We start from the raw sequence: 21,309 nt of genomic DNA, 5'->3' as shown, positions 1-21,309 counted from the left end.
AATGGCAGACATGCTAATGGAGAATTATAGGACCCTTTTAGGTCTTCGCAATTGAACAAGGGGAAAAGTGTCTGATCTGAGGAAAACATTGTTAAACCAAGCACCAGTAGAAGAATTTGAGACTACCCGACATTAGGTTAGGAGGAATCTGTTGGAACCAGAAACTACAAAGGCTCTTGGTAACTAGATGAGCAAGTGGAAGCAGAGCCTCTATGCATTTCTATAGTATACAAGTCACTGGAAATAGGAAACCCACAAACAGGTTTGAAGACAAAGTAGTGCCAATATACAAGAGGATGAGAGCTGCCACTAAACTTCAGGCCACCGTTCATAACTTGCATACCATGCGAGGTGGTGGAGATGACAGCGGGCAAGAGGCTAGTAGCGCGTCTGTGGAAAAGATACTTTGTATAATTACTATACTACTTGTGTAAAGGAGTGGGGAGCCGGCCGGCCGAGCGGACAGCACACTGGACACGTGATCCTGTGGGCCCGGGTTCGATCCCGGGTGCCGGCGAGAAACGATGGGCAGCGTTTTTTAAACTAGACTACAACAACTCGACACCCAGGGCACAACTCCATAACCCCACGGGATTGACGGATGCCTACTATATACTACTGTGTAAAGGAGGAAATGTCTATGTTTATCTCTCAGAATGTTCGGTAATACGTTTATTGCTGGTGATGTGTGTCTATGTATGCATTAACACGTTGTACTGAATGGGGTGAGAATAGCTTGAGCTACCTCATCCCTTTGTCTGTATTTTACCTCAATAAACTTATTTAAATTACTTTGTATAATACACCACCAGTATCAGATCAGTCATGATAAATCTTGACTCGCAAACTGAATTGACTTCTGTGACCAGAAGAGAAACTCAAGACAAATGGGTGGGCAAAGTGCATAATTTTTATGATAGTAAAGCCTTTGACCAGTAACTAGTGCTAAAGTTGGAGAAGCAGGCAACAGTGACAGATAAGGTGCTCCAGTTGATAAGGAAGTACCTAAGCAACAGAAGACAGCAAGTCACTGTGAGGGAAAGAGATCTCAAGGAGCAAGATGTCACCAGCAGAATCTCATAGGAATCAATACTTGTCCTGCTTCTTATATATGTAAACTATCTTCCAGAGCGAAATCATTTCTTTCACTGTTTGCACTTATAGTCTGGTTGCTCAGCCGTAATTAGTTTAGTAGTGGACTACTGTAATTTGCATAGAAGAACATAGATTACATTAAATTGGTAACTAATGTGAAATAGTGTATGCAAATCAATCTGCAGGCTTATCTTGAGGTTATCTTGAGATGATTTTGGGGCTTTAGTGTCCCCGCGGCCCGGTCCTCGACCAGGCCTCCATCCCCAGGAAACACCCCGTGACAGCTGACTAACACCCAGGTACCTATTTTACTGCTAGGTAACTGAGGCTTAAATAGTTTTTAAGATGAAAGTGTAAATAGAGTTGAAAGGTGATTAGCATTTGGATGTTTTAAATTTGCTTCTCAAGGATTCTCAAAGAGCGTCTTGAATGGTTTAATTAAGGCAATATGGTATGCAAATTTACCCTCTGTCTCTCAGGAAATGGAGTAATTAAAGGTTTGAATACCTGTATGCGTGATACCATACTGACGGTGATGTTTGTGTTAAGCCAGATAAACACCCGCTATTGACAGCGAGTGACTAAACATTGTTGTCAGTTATTGCAGGACTTTCTGGTCTGAATCCCATACTGGGATTGAGTCAAGTTGGCTTTTGCGTTTATGTTATTAGATATGAACTGTGTGTGATTGTTGTTAAGAGTAGCTAGTGAACATTCTAAGCCTGTTGAGGCAAACGGTTGAGAAATGTGGCAACAGCTCTATCACGGGATATTCAGCTGAGAATCCAGAAAATAATTTGTATCTCATTTTAGGACACAATGGCATGCCATTATGTGGTGCTACTTCCACAGCCAAGATTAAATTTCTCAACGTAAATCTATCAGTGACAGGAAGTTCAGACAGTTGTAACTAGAAAGATTACGATACTAGAAATGAGCTTATCTAGCAATTTGGTCTGATGCCGGGAGCCCGCATCTGAGTTTCAACTTCAGCGGGAAGCTTGCGTGGCATGTTGTTGTTGTTTTTAGATTTAGCTACTCAGAACGAAATGTCCATGTAGCACGGGATATGGTGAGCCCGTAATTTCCAGCTGCTACGTAGCTGCGTGGCAGCTGGATGGAGGCGTTATATGGGGCACACTCCATGTATTACTCCAGTATCCTGTCTTATCTTGTACACTGTCATACAGGTTTTCCTTTTAATAAGTGCATTAGCAAGTTATGAAATAGTACGCGTGTGTAGAAACACTTGCACAGCCATATATTCCATGGCATTCTCCAGGCTGAATTAATTACTAGCGTTAATTGGGTAGTGATTATATTTATGTGGTGGCCCGCTACACCTGACTTACCTTGTTTATTAAGGCGGGATATTACTGCCACAGTTTTGAGGAGCTTGTGTATATTTACCACTGTAGTACTCTTTTCTCTTGTATATTTTGTCCAACCCGTTCTCCCACTTTCGTATAGTCAATATTGACTTATTAAATACGTGCATAAGTGACATATTAATTTATTGTGAATATTTTAGTTTACCTTGAAAAGCTTCTTAGAAAACACCGACCTTACCTAACCTTCTTAGTATGTTAAGATAAGCATCTTATTGCTTCGTAGTTACAATTATTACTTAACCTATTATAGGTATAGGTTAAGTAATAATTGTAATTACGAAACAATAAGATGCTTATCTTAACATACTAAGAAAGTTAGGTAAGGTCGGTGTTTTCTATGAAGCTTTTCAAGGTAAACTAAAATATTCACAATAAATTAATATGTCACATATGCACGTATTTAATAAGTCAATATTGACTGTAAGAAAGTGGGAGAACGGGTTGCTTTTGTCCTAGTGTTCGTCTCGTTCTTGACATCCTTGTCTCTCTCTCTAGAACAACTTCTATAGGGAGAGACTAACTGTAAAATAATTCACCATCAGACTGAACTGGGCCTTTAGAGGGACACTTGGACTTTTAAAGTAAACTTAAAGACAGCAACAATGATGATGTAACAAATTTAAGTATTAAAACCGAGGAAGATATGACAAGACCTTGACAAACTGAAAGAAGGTTCCATTAAATGACTACTTGAGTTTAACTCGAGTACAAAGTAATGAAAACATTGATAAGAATTAGGAGGCCGGACACAGGGTACCAAATAGAAGATGGAATCCTTCAAGAATCGGGTAGAAAAGCTTGGGAGGGGGGAAGGGGGGGGGGGCGGGGTGTTTATATCCCAATAAACATGTTGTCTGAAGTCAATACTAAACAGATTTCATCAGTGGTACATGTTAGGTTGGCCAAAGTAAGAAATGCCTTTAGAAATGTGTGTAAAGAATCATTCAGGACCATGAATATCACATACTGTATGTCAGACCAATCCTGGAACATGTTTCTCCAGAGTGGAGACTTTCTAGTCAAAAACACCGACACAGTTCGAGAAATTTCGGAGGCGAGTCCCCAGACTGGTCCCTCAACTACGAGGCATGAGTTACGAGGAAGTACAATTAGGGGAATACATGGACCAAATACAACCAGGCTCTACTTCAGGTAATAATATTACGACACACAATACTTTATTTAGTGTTAGGCTGCACTCATAATAGTTATCTCTAATTTCATAGCATTCGAACATTCTTCATTATCCATTCCCAGGTATCTCTCCCCCCCCCCTCACCCCCACTATGAAATTGCTCCCGCTCCCCTCTCCTCCATCCCACTGATATATATGTATAACCTATGCATAAAACTATCCAGCAATGTATATCCAAAACATATCTGTTGTGGCTTGGGGTCTGATATTGAGATCCCCTCCATAGAGGAGTCTTCTTCTCCTTCGGTGTTCAGGAGTATTCACTCCAGACCTGACAATGGTATGAAACATGGACAACTCCTCATAAGGAATGACAAGTTCCTCATGGAACTTGTCATTCGTGATATTATGTCATTAGTAATGACATAACACGATCATGTTACCCCTTTTCCTTATTCTAGCAGAGAATCGTCTTTATGTCCCGCATCCCCCTCACTCTAATTCCTTGAGACGAATATGACCTAGACAACACTGCTCTTCCAGCTACTACGCAAAAACTGGACTGTTCCTCCACTTGATCCCCCAAATGACAAATTCAATCATTAACATCTCAATCGCTGATAAATGAATCACAGACTCCCAATGCATGGACACCGATACACCGTACAGCATCTACAATAAAAAAAAAAAACGCCGGACTACACGACAAATATCGCCTCAGATGAGGCACATGGTCACATGACACCCCCCCCCACCACCCTCACCCCCCCCCCAACACCCTCACCCTCCCCCCACCACCCTCACCCCCCCCCACCCACCGCCCTCCCCCAACAGAGTTCAAACAGTAAATCACAAAAGCCATCACACCCATTAGCCAAGTTTTGTAAACCATTACGGAGTGAAGCGCTTGTCAAAAGTTCTCAATCAGCAACCAACTTCCCCCAGCAAATCTTTTTTTTTTTTTTTTTTTACTCCTTTGATGACATTTCTCAAATTACCACCAGTGACAAAGAGTAAACTCGTGCGCGCGCGCGCGCGAGAGGGAACCAGCCAGTCAGAGACACGGCAAATGTATGTATGTATATGTGTGGGGCGCGCGCACACAGACACAGAGACACACACAGTGAATGAGTGAGTGAGAGAGAGAGAGAGAGAGAGAGAGTGAGAGTGTGAGAGTGAGAGTGTGAGAGTGAGTGAGAGTGAGAGTGAGAGTGAGAGAGTGAGAGTGAGAGAGTGAGAGAGTGAGAGTGAGTGAGTGAGAGTGTGAGAGTGAGTGTGAGAGTGAGTGAGTGAGAGTGAGAGAGTGAGAGTGAGTGAGTGTGAGAGTGAGTGTGAGAGTGAGTGAGTGAGAGTGAGAGAGTGAGAGTGAGAGAGTGAGAGTGAGAGAGTGAGAGTGAGTGAGTGAGTGAGTGAGTGAGTGTGAGAGTGAGTGTGAGAGTGAGTGTGAGAGTGAGTGTGAGAGTGAGTGTGAGAGTGAGTGTGAGAGTGAGTGTGAGAGTGAGTGTGAGAGTGAGTGTGAGAGTGAGTGTGAGAGTGAGTGTGAGAGGGGAGGGGAGGGGAGGGGGGGGGGGTTTGGCGTTATTACAGCAAATGAGGGGAACGAGGTTTAGAATCCCTTAGAATTGGTGTGGCCAAACTTTGCTCGTTAACAAGGGTGGGGGTGAGAGGAAGGAGGGATGGTCCTGGTATGATGACTGTGGCTGGGGGGGGGATGAGAGTGGACCAAATTCATCATGACCCATCAATCAAGCAGTTAACGGGCCGGTGGCGGCGGTCAGACGGTCACCAGAAAATCAACAGTTAGCGCCCCCTCAAACGATCGCAAGTTCTTGTTACTGTATGTTATTGTGGGGAGTAAATGACGATATGCACTCAAGGGTGCGTGAGTGAGTGAGTGACTCTCTGAACATGCACTAGTCGTCAGATTTGTGCTTCAATTTTTTTCTTACAGCACACAAATTTATGATAACGCCAGAAGGCCTCTTGGCCCATATGAGGCAGCTCCTATTTCTATCCACCTAAACTCATTCACATCTATGTCTAACCCTTACCTTGAAACAACCCTGTGACCCCACAACTATCAGTGTGGTAACATAAATCAACAGCCCATCTTCCAAAACCGGTATTTACCCAGGTCTTTCCTGAAACTAAACTTATCAAATTTACACCCACTGCTTCGTGTAATTTGTGTTGATATATTTAAAACAATATTTATATCCCCCCCTTTGTCATATCTTTTCATCCATTTGCAAACATCAATAATGTCACCCATCACTCTTCGTCTTTATAAATAATGTACCTGGTTGATGGGGTTCTGGGAGTTCTTCTACTCCCCAAGCCCGGCCCGAGGCCAGGCTTGACTTGTGAGAGTTTGGTCCAGCAGGCTGTTGCTTGGAGCGGCCCGCAGGGCCACATACCCACCACAGCCCGGTTGGCCCGGCACTCCTTGGAGGAATAAATCTAGTTTCCTCTTGAAAATGTCCACGGTTGTTCCGGCAATATTTCTTATGCTTGCTGGGAGGGTGTTGAACAACCGCGGACCTCTGATGTTTATACAGTGTTCTCTGATTGTCTCTATAGCACCTCTGCTCTTCACTGGTTCTATTCTACATTTTCTTCCATATCGTTCACTCCAGTACGTTATTATTTTACTGTGTAGATTTGGTACTTGGCCCTCCAGTATCTTCCAGGTGTATATTATTTGATATCTCTCTCGTCTTCTTTCTAGTGAGTACATTTGGAGGGCTTTGAGACGATCCCAATAATTTCCCTTCTTAATCTTTTCTTAGTTAATCTCTTAATTTCCCTTCTTAGTTACAATCTTAATTGTAAATTAAGCTTTAATAATATTTCATAAGGTAAGTTTCTAATTCCTGGGATTAACTTTGTAATTCTTCTCTATAAGTGTCCAAGTGAATGTATGAACATTCTTCTACACTTGGAGTGCTCACCTAGCTCTGGGCGGAGGTGGACGTGTCGTCTGCGAGTTCCTGGTTTGCTGACCCGTGGTAGTTTGTGTGTGTGAGCGGACCCTTGGGGCCGTGGCGGCTGGAGGGATGGCTGCCCCCCACCCCCCTGTGAAGCCGAGGGATACCATTGGACTAGAATTTATTGGCCCAGCGTCTTACCCGACAGTTGAGGTGGTGGTGATTGACATGTTGCTGGTGGATGTGGTTATGTGTGTTGCGTTCAACTTGTATCCGGGCATCGAGCTGTTGTGAAATTCTGCCCCACGGCTGTGTATCGTGACTTTGTAGACGGCTATGACGGGAGGACGTTTACTCTGCCTGAGGGTGGTGGTTTGGTGGAAGTGTCAGACAGGTGCAGTGAGACTACCTATGTGGCAGTTCATGGTGCTCCCTTTGAGTTCCCTGACACTCTTCTCCAGCGTCACTTTACCCAGTAAGGGCGGGTCTTGAGTGTCCGGATGAATGCAGTCTCTCTCTAATATCTCCATTGGTCAAACTATTATATATTAGCGATAGGACCTGCCATTAATGTATAACAACCTACTGTAAATGTATAGCTTTTGAAATTGAACATTTTCTGTAACTAGCCGACATGTAACTATAAGGTGTGAAGGATGGATGAAATTGTTTACGTAATAATCTAAGATCAGGTCTGACAAAGACCTTTTGTGCTCTCTGTAATGCTTTTTGCGCTACCGCTCACAGGATGAGTATGGGGTGCACAATAAACTAGCCAAATCCAGCGGCAACAATCAATCAAAATCTTCCGGGCAGTAAAAGGGTGTCCCGAATGGGATCCGCACTGTGGCGCTGCGCTTGAAGGACTCCCCATTCCTTCGTTTCTCCTGCTTCTGGGCTTCATGGTACGCGTATTCTTTGGGGGTCAACTCCGGACTTGTTTCCGGTGCAGACTCTCGGGCCATCAGGCTGCGGGTTGTGATGCGAGTCGGGTCGGGCCTATGAACCTCTTCAAGGAGGAGGACTTTCCCCTGTTGGCGGTCCCGAACCTGTCGGAAGGTGCTGCTGTGGTGAGTGATACTTCCCAGTCGTCTGGTGCCCCGTTGCCGGTCTCTGATGCCAGCCTCGATGTGGCTGTGGGTGTCGGAGTGGAAGTTAGTGCATCCCCCGGCTCCCGCACCTCATCCATCCCTGCCTGCCTCGCCTCCAGTCGAGTCACAAGTTGTGTCTCCTGTGGTGTGTGGTCTCGTGCCTCCGGATGTCAAGGCTGCGCCCCAGCCTGTACTGTCTTCGGCAGCTGTCTTCGGCCTGTGTCGACGTGCACACTGTGATGTCTCCTGCTGTATGTGGTCCTGTTCCCAGGGTTGATGAGGCTGCGATGTTGAGTGATCGTGCGCTGCGTGGAGTTGCGCGACCGACCTGAGGTTCTGCTACGGTGCCTCCTGGTGGGGGTGATAGTTCCGACGACCTGCGACCTGTGTCCAAGCGTTCGCAGCGAGCTTTGAGTATCTCCGCCTCGTAGTTAAGCCTGGGCCGACGTCAGGGATTTTAGGGACTCCGGAAGTTGGTCTTCTGTGGATGATGATGTGGGCGACGTTGTTGGAGTGCCTGCGGCTCCTGTGGGCCGTGTTGCAGCAGTGGTGGGTCCTGTGGTGGGATTGTCGCCTGGGCTCTGGTCCGGTGTCCTCTCCGGCTGCCTCTGCGTCCCCGGTTACTGGTTTCCCGAGTTGGGAGGTTGTGGCACCGGCCAAGGTTGCGAGAGAGGGAGGGGACTTGGTGCTGGTTCTTAAGAAAGATTCTGTTCCGGCGGGCCCCGTGCCTCTGGCGTCGATGTCTGTGCCTTCCGCGCATCTGCCCTCGGTGATGCCGACCGCTGCACGGCTGCCCTCTGCTCAGCCGCCCTTTGTTACTCCGCCCCGCCCCCCCCCCCTGTGGTGTCGGCCTCTGCACCGTCGCCCTCTGTGATTGTGTCCCCTGTGTGACTGCCCGCTAAGTTGCCGTCCTGGGTCTGGCCGGCTTCTGTGCTTCAGTCCCGTGTGGTTCTACCGTCTGCACCGAAGAGCTGTGTGGCCTCTTCCCGTGACTTCCGCCCCCGTGGTGGAGGGCGCCGAGCTGGATGTTCCTGACTTCATGCATCGACCGCAAGGATCACGTAGTCACGTTAACACGTCTGCGGAATTGTGGGCTCAGTGGGATGCCTACAGGAAGAAGTACCCGCGTCGTTTCTATCCTCGTTTCTATCCGGATCAATATGATGATTAACTGTGTGTGTGTGTGTGTGTGTGTGTGTGTGTGTGTGTGTGTGTGTGTGTGTGTGTGTGGGTGGTTCTTGCTTTGTGTTGCTTTATTTATTTATTTGTTTTGATGAGCTATGTGATACTTTTTTTTCATGTGTTTCTTGCCTGGTTATTGTTGGGTTACAATGCTCTAGTGTTTTTTCTTTTGTGACTGTATTTCATTGTTACCTATGTTTATGATTCCATTTTGTGTATTGTATGACTTGTTTGTGTGTTTTCCTGTTATACAGTTTGTCGGTGTGTTTCTTGCTTTGTACATGCGAGTGATGCTGTTGATGTTTTTCTCTTTTGTTGTATTTGTGTTTCCCAAATAAAAACAGAAAAAACATTTCTACCAAAACTGTCCTGCATAATATTAATGGGGCCTAAAATAAGCATGTCATAGTTGAATAATAAAATTAAGATTTATTATTGCTAACGCTTCTAGAAATAAATTTCAGTTTCCGATTCGCTTTATTCCATACATTTATGCACTGATTTTGTGGCTTCGGATGTTGACCAGACCACACACTAGAAGGTGAAGGGACGACGACGTTTCGGTCCATCCTGGACCATTCTCAAGTCGATTGTGGACCATTCACAATCGACTTGAGAATGGTCCTGGACGGACCGAAACGTCGTCGTCTCTTCACCTTCTAGTGTGTGGTCTGGTCAACATTCTTCAGCCACGTTATTGTGACTCATCGCCTGGCTTCCGATCTTTACTAGTAATGACTCGCATCCATATCATTCAAATCTTGCAATTTCAACATTGACCAAAAAATATTTTTGCTATTATCATAACTGAAGCCAGGGGAGGTGAACTTTGAGAATGCGGCCAAACTTGCAATAATGTTCTAGAACATTCTTTCGCGTGACCATGGACAACATTCCCTCCCGTGCCCATGGACAACATTCCCTCCCGTGACCATGGACAACATTCCCTAGCGTGCCCATGGACAACATTCCCTAGCGTGCCCATGGACAACATTCCCTAGCGTGCCCATGGGCAACATTCCCTAGCGTGCCCATGGACAACATTCCCTAGCGTGACCATGGACAACATTCCCTAGCGTGCCCATGGACAACATTCCCTAGCGTGCCCATGGACAACATTCCCTAGCGTGCCCATGGACAACATTCCCTAGCGTGCCCATGGACAACATTCCCTAGCGTGCCCATGGACAACATTCCCTAGCGTGCCCATGGGCAACATTCCCTAGCGTGCCCATGGGCAACAAAATATTTGCCAATTCTTGAAGAAGACTATTCGGCCAATCAATAAATTTTACTTTGTTTCAGATGGAACAGGTTTAGACATTATATTTAACAACCCATTCTCGCACTTGCTTACTGTCAATATTGGCTTATTTAATAAGTGCATATGTGACATACTAATTGATTGTGAATATTTTACTTTACCTTGAAAAGCTTCATAGAAAACACCGACCTCACCTAACCTTCTTAGTATGTTAAAAGCATCTTATTGCTTCTTATTTACAATTATTACTTAACCTGGCATAGGCTTAATTAATAAATAATAAATCACGAGTATAATTGATGATCACTGTTTTACTATTAACAAAGTATAACTACGACCGTAATCAACAAAAGCATTTTACAAACCTGCATCTTCAAAAAATTTAATTTTAAATATATAAAAAAGACGTCAGAATAATCATAATTTATATATAATATTTATATTGTGCCTTACAAGCAATACAAGAAATGTGAACATGAAATTATAAGCTTCGGTTCATGTTAAAAATATAAAATTCAAGGAAAGAAAAGTAAGTATATCTGACTCCTCGTGACACTTCATCTGCTTTATCAATACTGTATCAGGCTGTTTTGAGAGAAGTATGCAGTATTAGTTTCATCAGTAAGTCTAATTTTATTCAACTGCCACCATGGGCGCGCGTGCCATAGGTTCTCCACCATGACCTGGGCTCAGGACCCAAGACTTTTCAGCATTTGACAATAATCTGTATTTTAAAAGCCTTCCTAGACTGCCATGTAGCGATCTGAATCAAAATATATTTATCGTCCTATTTTTTGTATCGTTCATAGATTTGCAGATGTTGCTGTTTAATGCCATGTCTAAACTGTTTATATACACGGTACAGTGAGGTCCCAGGACACCCCTGGAGCACTCCACTTAACAGAGCGAAAGGCCACAGGTGGAAATTGGAATGATTGAGAAGGGATATAAGGAAGCATTTCCTCAGTTTGGGAGCAATAAGGAAAGGGAATGAGTTAAGGGGGAAGTAAGTGGTTCACGGATCCAGCTAATTTTATATCGAGTGAGTGAGTTTGGAGTCACTGTATCAGTTCTAATTCAGCACGACACTTACGTCAGTTCTCAACCCGTCCTCGACTCAAGTCCATTACATCCAGCGGTCGACCCCACAATCGCATTCATAAATTTTTACATGCTGTTCATTCATAACAGGAACTTTCTCAAATATAAATTAATATTATAAGATATTAGCATATTGTGCATATATAGTCATAGGTTAGGTTAGGTGTTTAGGTTCTGTTAGCGATTATTTGTATTTGTAGTACGTGGGTGAAGCATTTATAGCGTTGTGATTCCAACAAAATTCGTCAGTGAAGCACTTGTTCCGGATATGTTCGAATGTCAGCAGTTGTGAGTCGTGTGTAAACCGCTTTTCATTCATAAACAGGGGGTTTGGCGGGTGCATGGAATCACTTTTGGATCTTTGTTTGGAGGACGGGCTGCAGTTCTATAGCAGTGATGGCTCAGTGAGGCACATTTGATCTTTGTTGTCTATATATATAACCATGGCGAGAATATATATAAAAGTTTAAATGGATAAATTATTAGCTGCAGGATGTGATGACTGAGCAAAGAAACGTCACCCAACAAGCCATCGGGGATCGAGCGCAGATCATGCAATAAGAGCAAGGCAGTCGCATTTATCAAACGGCTTATATGGTCGAGTATGAGGCTAGGCCAAGTTAAATAATGAACCGAACAGCCACCAGTAATTACGCTGCTGCTGATGTTAACGGAAGCCTCGGGCTGGATTATGACTAACCATTCCCGCCTATAATGGTCCCATTAACCATTTAACCCATCTCACGACAAAATAACGCTTTCCGATAAATTCGGTAACACGGTAAGTGAAAATCCCTTAAGTAAGTAAATCCACAATAAGTAATACAATCCCTCAATAAAGCTAACAAAAGATTAAAACAAATCTTTTGAGCCAAGAAGAAGAAGAAGAAGAAAGCCACTCAACCATTAGTTTTCATCCGGGGCCACAGGGCTGACCGGACGAGCGACCTAAGGATCCCCCACAAAATGTTATTTAAAAATATACACCCAGCCCTCCGGTAGTGCAGGAGAGAAACAGCACCAGCCAACTGAACTCTCCAGGCATGTTATATTCTGCAATTTTTTGCAGGACAGACACGCAGGCAGACAGGGAAGAAGAGGTGGGGGGGGGGAGGAAGAGTGGAGGGGGGAGGAAGAGTGGGGGGGGGGAGGAAGAGTGGGGGGGAGGAAGACTGGGGGGGGGAGGAAGACTGGGGGGGGGAGGAAGACTGGGGGGGGGGAGGAAGAGTGGGGGGGGGAAAAGTGGGGGGGGAGAGGAAGAGTGGGGGGGGGGAGGAAGAGTGGGGGGGGAGGAAGAGTTTGGGGGAGGAAGAGTGGGGGGGGAGAGGAAGAGTGGGGGGGGAGAGGAAGAGTGGGGGGGGGAGAGGAAGAGTGGGGGGGGAGAGGAAGAGTGGGGGGGGAGAGGAAGAGTGGGGGGGGGAGAGGAAGAGTGGGGGGGGAGAGGAAGAGTGGGGGGGAGAGGAAGAGTGGGGGGGGAGGAAGAGTGGGGGGGAGGAAGAGTGGGGGGGAGGAAGACTGGGGGGGGAGGGAAGACTGGGGGGGGGAGGAAGAGTGGGGGGGGAGGAAGAGTGGGGGGGGAGGAAGAGTGGGGGGGGGAGGAAGAGTGGGGGGGGGAGGAAGAGTGGGGGGGGGAGGAAGAGTGGGGGGGGGAGGAAAAGTGGGGGGGGAGGAAGAGTGGGGGGGGAGGAAGAGTGGGGGGGGAGGAAGAGTGGGGGGGGAGGAAAAGTGGGGGGGGGAGGAAGAGTGGGGGGGAGGAAGAGTGGGGGGGGGGAGGAAGAGTGGGGGGGGGAGGAAGAGTGGGGGGGGAGGAAGAGTGGGGGGGGAGGAAGAGTGGGGGGGGAGGAAGAGTGGGGGGGGGAGGAAGAGTGGGGGGGGGAGGAAGAGTGGGGGGGAGGAAGAGTGGGGGGGAGGAAGAGTGGGGGGGAGGAAGAGTGGGGGGGGGAGGAAGAGTGGGGGGGGGGAGGAAGAGTGGGGGGGGAGGAAGAGTGGGGGGAGGAAGAGTGGGGGGGGAGGAAGAGTGGGGGGGGAGGAAAGAGTGGGGGGGAGGAAGAGTGGGGGGGAGGAAGAGTGGGGGGGGGAGGAAGAGTGGGGGGGGGAGGAAGAGTGGGGGGGGAGGAAGAGTGGGGGGGGAGGAAGAGTGGGGGGGAGGAAGAGTGGGGGGGAGGAAGAGTGGGAAGGGGAGGAAGAGTGGGGGGGGAGGAAGAGTGGGGGAGGAGGAAGAGTGGGGGGGAGGAGGAAGAGTGGGGGGGGGAGGAGGAAGAGTGGGGGGGGAGGAGGAAGAGTGGGGGGGGAGGAGGAAGAGTGGGGGGGGGAGGAAAAGGGGGGGAGGAAATGGGGGGGGAGGAAGAGGGGGGGGAGGAAGAGGGGGGGGAGGAAGAGGGGGGGGGGAGGAAGAGGGGGGGAGGAAGAGGGGGGAGGAAGAGGGGGGGGAGGAAGAGGGGGGGGGAGGAAGAGGGGGGGGAGGAAGAGGGGGGGGAGGAAGAGGGGGGGGGAGGAAGAGGGGGGGGGAGGAAGAGGGGGGGGGAGGAAGAGGGGGGGGGAGGAAGAGGGGGGGAGGAAGAGGGGGGGGAGGAAGAGGGGGGGGGGAGGAGGTAGAAGCAGAGGAGGAGGTAAATGCAAACAGACACTTAGTTTAGACAGACAATATTTTACTCTACTGATTCTTGTATTCGCATTAAATTTTTTAAATTTTGCCCCGAGGGGCGAGTTTATTGGGCAGCGCCACTCATCTTGTGAGTGAACATACCGCCATAGCAGAATATACAACACTCCCCAATAGGAAGAAAACCCGCTGGGTTGTTCATCCTGTCACTTGTACCCAGACACAGCTGGGACTTGCTTAACTGTCTCAAATGAACAGCTCCTCAAACAAGAAGATTAACATTTATCAACCCTTAAAAGCTTACGTTATCTTGCGTTACGTAACGTATGCGTTACGTTACTTGCGTTACGTATGTTACGTATCTTACGTTACGTAACAATGTGGGGTTTATTATTCTACATATATTCCTAATGTCTCTCAGGTATTCACGTAGATAGTGGTCAAGGCGGTGTCCATCACTCTCACCACAGATTCTGCAACTTCGCTGATCAACTGTTGTTTCCATTCCAAATCTCCATGGATATTTGTATCCAAGACGGATTCTCGCTATTACTGATTCTCTCCCTCGTCGTCCTCCTCTTCGGCCATAATGATTGGGATTGCCAGCTGCAACCATGTTGTACCATCGTACAGATTCACTGGTTTGTGCTTCTATCCTCCTTTCCTCAGTTACCTTGTCACGGTGATGTTGCCTGATTATACCTCTAATTTGTAGTCGAGTCTTGGGTATGAAGTATTCAATATGGTCTCCTTCAGCGCCTTCAGCAGCCAGCACATCTGCTCGTTCATTCCCACATATTCCAACATGGGAAGGGATCCATAGAAACTTGATGACTCTTCCCTGATTGGTAAGTACTCTCACAGCTCTCTTAATTTCAGCGACTATTGCAAGATTTTCTGCCTGATTTTTACTTAGGCTTTGCAGTGCTGCTTTTGAATCGGTGCAAATCACTGCACCATTAGTGTTCCGTTCAAGAAACCTTAACGCCATAACAATGGCAGTTAGCTCTGCTTGCGTTGAAGAGGCATAGTTCTCAATACGTGCTTTTTCTTCATTTCTGCGTTGGAAGGTATTATCCTTGATTACCATGTATGCTGCACCAGCCCTGCCATTGATAGGATTAGATGACCCGTCAGTGTAGATTTGATCTAGTTCATCTCCGGCTTCTTTATAAATTTCCTCGAGATACTTGTGCCTCATTTCTTGTGGTATCATGTTGGATTTTTTCATTGCCATTTCATTGATGATGATCTTGCATGAGTCATCCTCCCAGGGAGGTAACCTCTCTACAGGCAGGAGCTCACGGGCTTGCTCAAGCAGGTGAAGCTCTTCAAGGTAGCAGACTGTTCTGTGATGCCATTTTTTGCTTCTCCTGTTTCCCCCTGAAAGTAGCACAGAGCTCAGTTTTTTCTTGGCAATATCATTGTAATGGGGATCTCTGGCTATCCTAATTGCAAGTTTAGCATTCAGCTCCTGAATTCTGCTTTTAACACTGGGAAGGGACAACTCCTCTCGTGTATTCGCATTAACAACTACAAACCATAATATTTGTGTTAGTAAACGACAGACCGTCTCAAAGAAGTACTTAAATCACTGCAAACACTCACAAGTAGCCATTTTGGCATTATAAAGATATCCTAGGCTATTTAGTATGACATTCTTTAGCGCTCTCGTTGATTAGCACACCAAGCACCTCGCTGAATGCCCCACCATGAACTTTAATAATAAAGTTCCTACTCTATTACAACAACTGCAGTATCAAATCTTGAGTCTTGAGATTCAACACCTCCACCATTGCTTGGATAGAAAGGGAACAACAATCTTGTCCAAGACCAGCCGTCTTCCTAAGGTTTCCCAACGTCAATAAACTATCGTACTAAAGTGCCCTTATCCTAACCTACCAGAGGATCCAAAACAGAAAACGGGACACTATGTCAATTTCGCGACTCGCTGCAATTTTCTAGTACGACAATTTCTAGTCTTACGTAAAGTGTGCTTCAAAATGCGACGGAGGAAGGTTGCGTAGACACTCAATCATACTAACATCATACGCACTCATCACCATGATGGGAAATGATACTCCAGCTCTTCTAAAACAGTAACACTTCCCTAGAAACACAAACCATAACTGTCTATTTTCCGCTTGTTACAACTTGTAATAAAGTTGTTACATCTTGATTTAACGTGTTTATGACGTATTAGAACGTTGTCACAACTTGCTATATTGGTTGTCATAACTGGTTAGGAGGTATTAAAACTTGTTTGAACATTGTACCAACGTCGTAGTTTCGGTGTGTGTTTGGAGGGTTGCCTCCTGTGTTAATAATCAATGGTCATACGTGCATTATGGTTACACTCATTTTCACACTCCAGCCGTGAACAGGAAGACCTGCAGCACTCTGCAAGTTTCACAGAACACCTGCACAAAATTTTCGGTGTCTGTCTAAACACCTGGTTAAACTCTACACTGCACAACTAGCTGCACTAAAATAGCTACCAGTATTAAAAAAAATAGTAATTCTGCTCTTTCTACAACTGGAAAGTTCTCTAGCATGATAAGACGGGAAGATTATCAAACAGCAAAACCATAATCTGTTCGCAGCATAAAGTAAAGGATTCAGAATCTATTTGTATGGGTACTATAGAATCATAAACCATGGTAAAGCCAAAGCTGCAAATACAACATGTAACAAAGATAAAATAAACAAAATTATTTTGACCTTGCCTATTATATGATCATCAATATATTAAATTTGTAAAGCAAATATAACCTAATTAATATAATTTTACAACATTGTTTATCTGCTGGGAAGTGTTTTACAGTCTTGTATTCTTCTTTTCAAATTTTTTTAGTGTTTAACCTGAAGATTCCAATCAAATTTTTATCCATTTACAAAATATGGCGACCTAATTAGAAATTTGCATAGTTAGGGAATTTTTAATTTTCCTGCATTTCACTTCAATGCTAAACATTAGAAACTTCGGTATACAGACTATTGTGTTATTCCCACCCAAGGCCTTGATACTCTCAATCTAATTTACACTAAAAAATTTAAATTATTGTGCAGTGTGTGTGTGTGCGCGCGTGTGTGTGCGTACTCACCTAGTTACTCGCCTAGTTGTGTTTGCGGGGGTTGAGCTCTGGCTCTTTGGTCCCTCCTCTCAACTGTCAATCAACTGGTGTACAGATTCCTGAGCCTATTGGGCTCTTATCAGATCTATATTTTAAACTGTGTATGGACTCACAGTTGTGTGTTTGTGTGCGTGCGAGAGATTTCATATATTACTTTTTTTCCTTCTTTTTCAACATTCAACCTACCACTGGTGGAGAGGTTTTCATATATATACGAGTTCTCTTTGTCAATAACGTTTTTCCTGGTATAAATACTGCTCCATATTTCATGCCAGTCAGAAAGAGGATACTCGTGCTTAACTAGATATTAACATTATATTATACCCTTGTCCACCGTTTAGAAAATTTTACATTTTCAAACCTGTCTGAGAGCATGAACAGGAATATAAATGGCTTTAGCGATATAAACGTCACGTTTTTATAGTTTGGCAAAATTACCAGGTAGCTTGCTCTGCTTGTACAATGTCCTAATAAATTACCAGGTTGCTTGCTTTGCTTGTACAATGTCCTAATAAATTACCAGGTTGCTTGCTCTGCTTGTACAATGTCCTAATAAATTACCAGGTTGCTTGCTCTGCTTGTACAATGTCCTAATAAATTACCAGGTTGCTTGCTCTGGCTGTACAATGTCCTAATAAATTACCAGGTTGCTTGCTCTGGCTGCACAATGTCCTAATAAATTCATATTCCCCTTGTTCAGTTTTCTTTTCAAATGTAACATATCAAGATGGTTAATGCTGTAGAAAATACATTGGAAATACATCCAATTAAATAACTAGGAAATGCATCCAATCAATGAGTGTGAATGCGATTCCCCCCTTCAACTCATTATTATTAAAGCACAACGATAAAATGCTTTTAAACCCGTCCAAGTTTATGAGATGAACTATTATTATACTTAGATATACAATATACGACATCCAGGGAAGTCACATAATTGTTATTTGATATTAGTTCTGCCAGTCATTTGAGAAATTTTATAAGCCCTGATTAAAGTGAAAATTGGTCTCCAATTAAGCATACGTACACTAGAAATTGAAGGGACGACGACGTTTCGGTCCGTCCTGGACCATTCTCAAGTCGATTGTCGACTTGAGAATGGTCCAGGACGGACCGAAACGTCGTCGTCCCTTCAATTTCTAGTGTGTGGTCTGGTCAACATACTTCAGCCACGTTATTGTGACTCATCGCCTGCATAAGCATACGTAAATCATCCATTATTGTATGAGATTAATTATCCAATTAAACAGTGACAGGTTCAAGCCTTTATTCTAATTCTTAGAATATTCTAAGAATTTAGTCTTAGAAGAATCCAAGAATTTCTTCTTCTATTCTTAGAATATTCTAATATTCTTTATTATGTAATGTTAAACTGCATTACAGATGTCAAGTGTTTTACTACTGAACCCCAAATGGGTCACCTTCTCTAAAATTTAAACACAGTCATTAAACCCTTCACACCTGCCGGCATCACGTATCATCATGCTTAGCAATTAATTCATCCAGTCTCGTTTTTTTTAATCTATCCTCATAATCCATCCAAAGTTCAACAGTATTAGCTAATACAGTCCGTGTGCTCTATTAACAAACCATTCTGGTGGAGATTTTATGTATCGCATAAACTGCTTATTTTACAATTTAGGAGTTAATTTACAATTTACCGAAGCCACAAAATGAGTTATTCACAGTTAATAATAATGATAATAACAAAAACAAAAATGTTGAAAACAGAGAACTCACTGACATTCAAAAGTAAACAATGTAATTCAGAACTCACTGACATTCAAAAGTAAACAATGTAATTCAGAACTCACTGACATTCAAAAGTAAACAATGTAATTCAGAACTCACCGACATTCAAAAGTAAACAATGTAATTCAGAACTCACTGACATTCAAAAGTAAACAATGTAATTCAGAACTCACTGACATTCAAAAGTAAACAATGTAATTCAGAACTCACCGACATTCAAAAGTAAACAATGTAATTCACATGAACAAATCCACAAGGGCCGTGATTTGTTCACTTGATATTATCACGCTATTGTGATTTCTGTGTGTAATGTAATTCACAATTTCCACCGAGAGGATAAAACCACCATAACCACCACTGGAGTAAACAAGCTCAGCAACACGGCCAAACCAACACCCAGAGCGATAAGGTGATCATTACTGACCTGATTGATGATTGAAGATCAAGCCACCCAAGAAGTGGCACGGGCATGAATAGTCCGTAAGTGGTAGTTTTACAGTAGAGCCACGATTACTGGCCCTATACTACGCATCAATTTATTTAGTACATGACAACGTATCTGAAACTGCGCCAGAGACTCTTGCTATACTGCTCTCTGATATACTAGAAATTGCTATACTGCTCTCCGATATACTAGAAATTGCTATACTGCTCTCCGATAAACTAGAAATTGCTATACTGCTCTCCGATATACTAGAAATTGCTATACTGCTCTCCGATATACTAGAAATTGCTATACTGCTCTCCGATATACTAGAAATTGCTATACTGCTCTCCGATAAACTAGAAATTGATATACTGCTCTCCGATATACTAGAAATTGCTATACTGCTCTCCGATATACTAGAAATTGCTATACTGCTCTCCGATAAACTAGAAATTGCTATACTGCTCTCCGATATACTAGAAATTGCTATACTGCTCTCCGATATACTAGAAATTGCTATACTGCTCTCCGATATACTAGAAATTGCTATACTGCTCTCCGATATACTAGAAATTGCTATACTGTTCTCCGATATACTATCGCCCATGCTGTACTGGTCGAAGATATGTTAGCACATTTAGTTCACTATCCTCTGCTATACTGTCACGCTTGGTTTACTATGCTATACTGTCATGTGTGGTTTACTATCCACTACTATTTTGTCATGCATGGTTTAATATCCACTTTCTTGTCATGCGTGGTTTAATATCTACTTTCTTGTCATGCGTGGTTTAATATCCACTTTCTTGTCATGCGTGGTTTGGTTCAATGTCTGGTACAATCCTTGTACCAGAATTGTGTTCATGTTTTCAGCGTATCCTTGATAACTACAATATTCTGACCTATTGAATACTGGTAAAGGCCACTGTTGATTCCTTAACCCTTAATTAAAGAGGTCTAGTTACAAGAGTGGGATTTTTTTTATTTAAGAAAATTCTAAGAGATAACATTAACCTGCTTGACAAACTGCTTGATGGGGTTCTTGTTCTTCTACTCCCCGAGGCCAGGATTGACTTGTGAGAGCTTGGTCCACCAGGCTGTAGCTTGGACCGGCCCGCAGGTCTACATATCCACCACAGCCCGGTTGGTCCGGCACTCCTCGAAGAAAAGTATCTAGTTTTCTCTTGAAGATGTCCACGGTCGTTCCCGCAATAATTTTGACCAATCCAGTTTTAAACTGCGGCCATCCCAAAACCAAGTGATTTTTAAATTCCAGCAAGTTTTGAACGCATACGAGCAATTTTTATCCCGGTAAAAATTGGCCCTCCGACCAGCGACCACGGGAGAGTAGTCACCAAGGAAGTCACCGAGGCGGTCCGCGCCCCCGGCCAGGTATATCAGAAATATTTCTCCATCTCTTTTCTAACCCCCAAGGGAAAGAATTGTTTGGGGAAAGAATAGGAAGCAGCCGGGCGTCGCATAAACCCTGATGAGGTGAAGAGTTCTGCCAAGCATAACATTTCACCTCCCCCTCCCCCCCCACCTTCTCAACAGGAAAATGGAGAGGGGGAAGATGGGAATGAACAGAGACTAGAGATGAATTTACGGCACAATATTGTATGTTCCATGCGTCGTCAATCAGATAATAGGTTAAATCAATCATTCCACAACCATGTTTATTAAAAAAATTCTCAGAACGATAGTTTAAAATAATTTTTTCTCAGAACGATACCGTTAAAAATATTTTTTCCCAGAACGATACCATTAAAAATAATTTTTTCAAAGAACGATACAGTTCAAAATATTTTTTTCCCAGAACGATACGGTTCAAAATATTTTTTCCCAGAACGATACCATTAAAAATAATTTTTTCAAAGAACGATACAGTTCAAAATATTTTTTTCCCAGAACGATACAGTTCAAAATATTTTTTCCCAGAACGATACCATTAAAAATAATTTTTTCAAAGAACGATACAGTTCAAAATATTTTTTCCCAGAACGATACCGTTTAAAATCATTTTTCAGGGACGATACCCGTTAAAATTACTACGATATGACTTTGGATTAAAAATTATGCTATAGTTTTAGATTCAATAACTCCATTATAAATAGAAATTATAATGGAGGTTCACGTATGATATAAATATGATTGTGAATTAAATAGTTCCTTAGCGATCATTAGTGAATCCGTTCTTTATGATTACTG

The sequence above is a fragment of the Procambarus clarkii genome, chromosome 88 (assembly GCF_040958095.1).
Source record: "Procambarus clarkii isolate CNS0578487 chromosome 88, FALCON_Pclarkii_2.0, whole genome shotgun sequence".
NCBI classification, from domain to species: domain Eukaryota; kingdom Metazoa; phylum Arthropoda; class Malacostraca; order Decapoda; family Cambaridae; genus Procambarus; species Procambarus clarkii.
Note: the sequence above shows the minus strand (reverse complement) of the source record.